An 8,333-nucleotide genomic window follows, 5' to 3' on the forward strand; every position below is an offset into this window, starting at 1 on the left:
GTCTTATTTTTATTTTGTTCTTTTAAATAAGCCTCACCTCATTCTATGCTTTATTTTCCCCACACACACACTCTCTTTAAAAAAAAAAAAAAGTGTATTTCTTAACAGAAAGGAAGGGAGTGGGAAAGAGAGATAGAAACATTGATGCTCAGAGAGAATCACCAATCAGCTGCCTCCTGCACACCCCACACTGGGGATCAAGTCTGCAACTCGGGCATGTGCCCTGACCGGGAATTGAACCGTGACCTCCTGGTTCATAGGTCGACGCTCAACCACTGAGCCATGCTGACCAGGCTCCCCGCATTCTCTCTTTTTTTAAAAAAAAAAATATTTTTATTGGTTTCAGAGAGGAAGGAAGAGGGAGAGAGAGAGAGAAATATCCATGATGAGAGGGAATCATGGATCGGCTGCCTCTTACAAGTACCCCACTGGGGAATCACTGGGGATCAAGCCCACAACCCGGGCATGTGCCCTTGACTGGAATCAAACCTGGGACCTTTCGGTTCACAGGCTGACGCTCTATCCACTGAGCCAAACCAGCTAGGGCCCCACACTCTCTTTTTATGGTTCTCTACCATTTTTTAAATGTTTGTCTTGACTCTAACCTTCAGATCAGGTTTTGACCCTTACTTCTTATATATCCTCTTCCTCAACCTACATGAGATCAATATGGGAACCCATCATAGTTGTGTAATCTTAGGCGAACCACCTAAACCCTCTGCACCCCAGTATTCCCTTCTATAATGGGAATGGGGGAGTGAAACCCAGTGGTCACCAAGGTTACTTCTAGAGCTAAGATTTTGGGTTAGTGATCCCTTTGACCATTGGTTAAAACTATGGACCCTGCCTGGCCAGTGTGGCTCAATGGTTGAGCGTCAACCTATGAACCAGGAAGCCATGGTTTGATTCCCGGTCAGGGTACATGCCTGGGTTTCCGGCTCGATCTCCAGTAGGGGGCGTGCAGGAGACAGCCAATCAGTGATTCTCTCTCATCACTGATGTTTCTATCACTTTTTCTCTCTCCCTTCCTCTCTGAAATCAATCAATATATATTTAAAAACAACAACAACTACAAGTATGGACCCTCATTCCAGAAAAGCAATCACGTGACTCATACTGGTTTACCTTGCTTTGTCTACCAAGACCACCATTCCTCTTGATTTGGGGGGATATTTCTCCCCACTCCAACTATTTGGCTCTAGACGGGCTACCAATGAAAGCACCCCACCCCACCCTTCCCAGAAGGGTAAGCACATCAAGTCCTTTTCTGGTTTCTGTCTCTCTTCTTTTGAATGGAACCCAAAGGGAAGATTTCATTTCTTCTTTGGTAGACAGCCAAGTGTAGGTCCAGATCGGCTTGGGGCCCCTTTCCTGTTTGCTGAGAAAGCCCTTCTGTGTGAGCCACGGGAAGAGAAGCCTGAAGATTCCGGGGGGGTGGGAAGGGGCTAGAGTCCTCCTGGTATTTCCGTCCTGGATCCAGCGGTCCCTGAAGCTAGCCCATTCCTACCTTTCTCTCCTTTCAATGAACCAATAAAGGCTTTTTTGTTTGTTTATGTGAGTTTGAGCTAACTAACTGGTATTTACTGTAGAAAGTCCTGGTTAGTATAGGTAAGAACTTACTCTACTTTGCACCATTGACCGTTATATTTTAATAATGTCCCATTCCTCATTCTTATTGTCCTCAGAAGATACTAACTAAGAGTCACAATTTTCTTTTAAGGTAACTTTAAAATGCCTTATGCAAGTTCTTACACAAGTGCTCAACTGGTTTTGATGGACTTGAACAGAATTTTATTTTCTCTTATGTACTCATGTTATCACTGCCCCTCACCCCATAAGACCATATGGTTTTGCCCTGGCTGGTTTGGCTCAGTGGATAGAGCATCAGCCTGTGGATGGAAGGGTCCCAGGTTCGAGTCCAGTCAAGGGCACTGCCCAGGTTGTGGGCTTGATCCCCAGTAGGGGGCATACAGGAGGCAGCTGATCAATGATTCTCTCTCATCATTGATGTATCTATCTCTTTCTCTCTGAAATCAATAAAAATATATTGTTAAAAAAATAACCAGCCCTAACCGGTTTGGCTCAGTGGATAGAGCGTCAGCCTGCGGACTCAGGGGTCCCAGGTTTGATTCCGGTCAAGGGCATGTACCTTGGTTGCCAGCACATCCCCAGTGGGGGGCATGCAGGAAGCAGCTGATTGATGTTTCTCTCTCATGGATGTTTCTAACTCTCTATCCCTCTTCCTTCCTCTCTGTAAAAAAAATGAATAAAATATATTTTTTAAAATAAAGACCATGTTTTTGGAAGACAAAGATACTGTTTTCAACTTTTTAAAAGTTCCTGGAAAGTGCTCTGCACATAGGGACCCACAAAATGCTGGAGACTGTGATAATAGTAATGACCACATCACGAGAGGAGCCTGCTGACCTCACCTACTGTAACATTTTAGACACTGTCAATGCTGGCGCCACCTACGGACCATGAATCACTCGAAGACAAGGTCAGGCGACAAGAGACCCTTCTGCAGACGCCTGAGGCCCAGCCTGGAAGCTAGGAGCATATGTCACTCCCCACAGCACTCCCCCTCCCCCAGGAATTTCAGTCAGCCCTGGCTAAAAAGGAGGAAGCTTCTGGAACTTCCCCAGTGAATGGAGAAATGGGCCATGAGAGCCTAAACACTGACAGTGGTGGTAACAGCCATAGTCTGTTTAAAATATATATATATAGCCGAAACCGGTTTGGCTCAGTGGATAGAGCGTCGGCCTGCGGACTGAAAGGTCCCAGGTTCGATTCCGGTCAAGGGCATGTACCTTGGTTGCGGGCACATCCCCAGTGGGGAGTGTGCAGGAGGCAGCTGGTCGATGTTTCTCTCTCATCGATGTTTCTAACTCTCTATCTCTCTCCTGTCACCCAAAGCATTTTCAAAAAGGGGAATTAAAAAATCAGTAAATTCATGTGCCATGGCAAATGGCAGCTTCTCTCCCCCTACCCCCCAAAAAAACATTTCTTAGAGTTAACAGTCAAGGATAGATGGGATGTTAGCAATCAGTATTTCACATTGATTCCTGTCTTTAAAAAATAAATTTTAAACATACTTTGATTTTTAAAGAGGAAGGGAGAGGCAGAGAGAGACAGAAACATCAATGATTGAGAGAGAATCATTGATCGGCTGCCTCCTGTATACCCCACACTGGGGATCTAGCCCGCAACCCGCGCATGTGCCCTGACCAGGAATCGAACCGTGACCTCCTGGTTCACAGACTGATGCTCAACCACTGAGCCACGTCAGCTGGGCCATAGTCTGTTTTTAACACAAGGGCCAGAGTGGCCTTGCCTGGCTATTGGGTCCCTCTCCTAAGGCCCTGGGAAGCTCCTGAAAATACAGGGACTGCACACACGACATACGACACAAGTACACATGCCAAAAGGACTTTGCAAGCAGACAGATACCATGCTTTGTCTACTTATGTAACTGCCAGTTTTTCAAAAACATTTCCTCAAGCAATGGATATTAAAAGCCCATTTACTGCCTGAGTATTTGGCGATGTGTCATTGGATGTGTGAGGGTGTGATGTGGTCAGGGAGGTGTTTTGACTTACAAAAGGATCCTTCAGATCCCAGAACCAGAGGTGCGGTGGTTGAAGGGAGGCGAGAAAGCAGTGGGTCCAATTAGTCACCAGAGGGCACTGGGGAGCGAGACAGCCAAACTGGGGTGTCACATTTTGCTCACTGCATCCTCACAAAGAAGCCCAAAGGGCCCTAGCTGGTTTGGCTCAGTGGATAGAGTGTCAGCCTGCTGATTGGAGGGTCCCACCCCGGGTTGCAGGCTCAATCCTTGGGGGTTTGAGTGGGGGAGGGAGGGGGATGGTGGGGCGTGCAGGAGGCAGCCAATCAATGATTCTCTCTCATCATTGATATTTCTCTCTCTCTCTCTCTCTCTCCCTTCCTCTCTGAAATCAATAAAAATATATTAAAAGCCAGGCCGGCTAAAGGTGGGGCCATTTATACAGACAGAGACCAAGGAACTTGGCCAGCAGTGATGGAGTGAGAACAAAGCTGTCTTATGCTTTGTGGCATTTCCTGGCTTCCGCTGCCAGGAAAGGCCAGGGAAGTGCCACCTCCGTGGTTAAGCTTCAGCAGCCATGGACCGATGTCTCTTAGCGTCATTAACATGCTAAGGGGGCCTTCTTTGTCCTAACCAGGCCTCCAGCCCCTAAGACAAATCTACGTTCCTTCTGCTCACTCTGGCACTGAGGGCAAGTCCCCCAGACCAAGCAGGGGTGAGGTGATCGTGGAGGAGAGCGAAGGCAGCCACTTCTACCTACAATGGGCTGCTTGTCTCCTCCGCAGGTAACAGCAGGAGCGACCTCAGTTTTTCCAGGTGAGTGGGTGTCCAGGAAGTGCGACGGATTTGCCTCCTGGAGAATGAGTCACTTATGGGGAAAATGGCAAGGAGAACTTCTTCGCCAAAACCATGGAGACTAAAAATATGTCCTTTTACCCAGGAACTAGAAATATGTCCTTTCCCACTGCGTCCCCGATGTTGTCACTGGCAAGATGACTCACTGCAGAAGCCAAGAAAAGGATGCCTGCCCTTTTAAAAGCCTTCTGGGCAAAGAGACCATGGCCCAGGATGGTTAAGACACCAAGGGTGATCCCCGGCACTAGGAAGGGTTAAGGGGACCCCTCCCCCCTTAAATCCTCAACCCCACTCCTCCTACGTCAGCAGAACCTGTTGCCTTCTTGTTAAACGATTAGCTATAGAGCCTCTGCTGGGTCAAGAAGCATTTATTAGGTGCTCCGCACATAACTCATCCTGTGGAAAGAATGTTTCTTTGAGAAAATAAAGGGCCTAGTTAAGCCCAGAATTTCTTTCCCTTCTCCCTCAAACTTTTTCTTTGTATTATTCTTTCTCGTTCATTTTGTTCCTTTCTCTTTCTCTTCTTTTCTTCCTTCCCCACATACCATAAAATTTACCCTTCTAAAGTGTACAACTCAGCAGCTTTTAATATATTCGTAGAGTTGTCCAACCATCACCACTAGTTCCAGAATATTTTCATCAGCACAAAAAGAAACCCTATAGCCATGAGCAGTCACTCTCCACTCCTCCCTCCCTTCAGCTCCTAGGAACTATCATCTCCTTTCTGTCTCTATAGGTTTCTTATTCTGGGCTAGAGGCCCAGTGCACGAAATCAGTGCAATGGGGGTGGAGGGTGGGGGAGAAGTCCCTCAGCCCAGATTGCAAGAGGGTGCAGGCCAGGCCAAGGAACCCCATCAATGCAAGATCGGGGCTGGGGAGGGACATGGGAGGGCTCCAAGGCGTGTCTGGCCTGTCTCACTCAGTCCCCATCGGCCAGACCCCAGCAGCAAGCTAACCTACTGGTCAGAGTGCCTGCCCCCTGGTGGTCAGTGTATGTCATAGCAACTGGTTGACCGGTTGACTGTCTGCCCCCTGGTGGTCAGTGCACATCATAGCAAGCGGCTGAGCATCCTTAGCATATCATTAGCATATTACGCTTTGATTGATTGAACAGACGACTGGACGACAGGACACTTAGCGTATTAGGCTTTTATTACATAGGATATTTCATATAAATGGAATCATATATGTAATATGTGGCTGACTTCTTTAATTTAATAGAAGGTTTTCAAGGCTCATCCACGTTGCAGCATATATTATTTATTCCTTTTTATTGATGCAAATGTTCCATTGTGTGATATTCCACTTTGTTTATTCACTTATCAGCTGATGGACATTTGGGTTGTTTCCATTTTTTGGCCATTATGAATAATGTTATTAACATTCGTGTGCAGGTTTTTGTGTAAACATGTTTTCATTTTTCTAGGTATAGAGTAAGAGTGGATTTACTGGGTCATATGGTAACTCTATGCTTGATCTTTAGAGGAACTTCCAGACTCTTTCCAAAGTGGCTGCACCATTTTATTTATTTATTTTATTTTATTTTTAAATAATTTTATTGATTTTTTTTACAGAGAAGAAGGGAGAGGGATAGAGAGCTAGAAACATCAATGGGAGAGAAACCTCGATCAGGTGCCTCCTGCACACCCCCGACTAGGGATGTGCCCGCAACCAAGGTACATGCCCTTGATAGGAATCGAACCTGGGACCCTTCAGTCCCCAGGCGACGTTCTATTCAGTGAGCCAAACCAGCCAGGGCTATTTATTTATTTTAAAATGTATTTTTATTGATTTCAGAGAGGAAAGGAGAGGGAGAGAGAGATAGAAACATCAATGATGAGAGAGAATCATTGATTGGCTGCCTCCTGCACGCCCCCTACTGGGGATCGAGCCTGCAACCCAGGTATGTGCCCTGACCAGAAATTGAACCGTGACCTCCTAGTTCATAGGTCAACGCTTAACCACTGAGCCATGCCAGCTAGGCTGTTTTTCCTAGTTTGTTTGTTTGTTTTTATTGGTTCCCCCTTTTTTATTGAAGGGGAGACAAAGGCTGTCCTCTGGCATAAATATTATCTGTTGACAAAGGATAAAGACAAAGAGAGAATCTTAAAAGCAGCAAGACTAAAGTGGTTAGTTATCTACAAGGGAGCTCCCATAAGAATGCCAATTGATTTCTTAACTGGTATTGTGCTGAGTGAAATAAGTCAGACATAGAAAAACAAGTGCCATACGATTTCACTTGTATGTGGATCTTAAAACACAAAATAAGCAAGCAGAACAGAAACAGACACATAGATATAGAAAACATTTTGATGGCTGCCAGATGGGAGGAGGTTTTAAGGGGATGGGTGAAGCCCTAGCTGGTTTGGCTCAGTGGATAGAGCATTGGCCTGCAGACTAAAGGATCCCAGGTTTGATTCCAGTCAAGGGCACATGCCTGGGTTGTAGGCTCGATCCCCAGTAGGGGGCGTGCAAGAGGCAGCTGATCAATGATTCTCTTTCAACATTGATGTTTCTATTCTCTCTCTCTCCCTCTACTTTCCTCTCTGAAATCAATAAAAATATTTTTTTTTAAAAGGGGATGGGTGCAAAAGATTAAAGACAAAGAGAGTATCTTAAATGCATCAAGACAACAGCGGTTATTTATCTACAAGGGAGCTTCCATAAGATTGGCAGTTGATTTCTCAACAGAAACTTTTCAGGCCAGAAGGGATTGGCAAGAAATACTCAAAGCGATGAAAAACAAGGACCTACAACCCAGCAAAGCTATCATTTAGAATTGAAGGACAGATAAAGAGCTTCCTAGACAAGAAAAAGATGAAGGAATTCATTACCGCCAAACCAGCATTACAAGAAACGTTAAAGGGTCTTCTTTAAGAAGGATAAACAAATGAATAAAATGGCAATAAATACATATCAATCTTTACTTTAAATGATGAAATCTTGTCATCTGCAACAACATGGATGGACCTAGAGCAAGGGTGGGCAAACTTATTGACTCGAGGGCCACAAAATGATTTCACTTGTATGTGGACTCTAAAAAGCAGAACAGAAACAGACTCATAGATACAGAAAACATTTTGATGGTTGCCAGATGGGAGGAGGGTTAAGACGAAGGGATTAAGAAGTACAAATTGGCAATTATAGAATAGTCACTGGGAGGTGAAGTAGAGCATAGGAAATATAGTCAATAATACTGTAATAACTATATATAGTGTCAGATTTGTCAAGGTGATCACTTAGTAAGTTACATACTATCTAATCATTGGGTTGTACACCTGAAGCTAATATGGTATGCCAACTGTAATTGAAAAATAAAAATTATTTAAAGTAAAAAAATATTATCTGTTGATTGGAATTCACTTCCTCCTTGAAAGCATTCTTCATGAACTCCTCGACTTCCTACTGTTGAGCCACTAATTTACAGATCTGTGGACAAGTGCCATTCTGGGATTTTTCCCCCCGTTGTGTTCCTCACTTATTTTCATTATTTCTTTTTCCTGAATTCCCTTTCCATTTTGAAAGTTTATGTCCTTGAATCCTCCCAAAGGGGCATATGGGAAATCAATGTTCAAAAAAATTTTATTTGATCCTTTGCGTGGGCATACAATTATAGATCAAAACAATATCCACTGGGTACTTGAAAGCCATTGTTTCAATATCTTCTAGAATCCAATATTGCTGATAAGAAGTTTGAGGCTAGTTGGGTGTTTCTTCTTTGGCAGGTGACTTGTTTTTCCTTCTCCAGAAACTTTTAGGACTTTCTTTTTAAAGCAGTGGTTCTCAACCTTCTGGCCCTTTAAATACAGTTCCTCGTGTTGTGACCCAACCATAAAATTATTTTCGTTGCTACTTCATAACTGTAATGTTGCTACTGTTATGAATCGTAATGTAAATATCTGATATGCAGGAT

Source organism: Myotis davidii, unplaced genomic scaffold (genome assembly GCF_000327345.1).
Source record: "Myotis davidii unplaced genomic scaffold, ASM32734v1 scaffold954, whole genome shotgun sequence".
Classification (NCBI taxonomy): Eukaryota; Metazoa; Chordata; class Mammalia; order Chiroptera; family Vespertilionidae; genus Myotis; species Myotis davidii.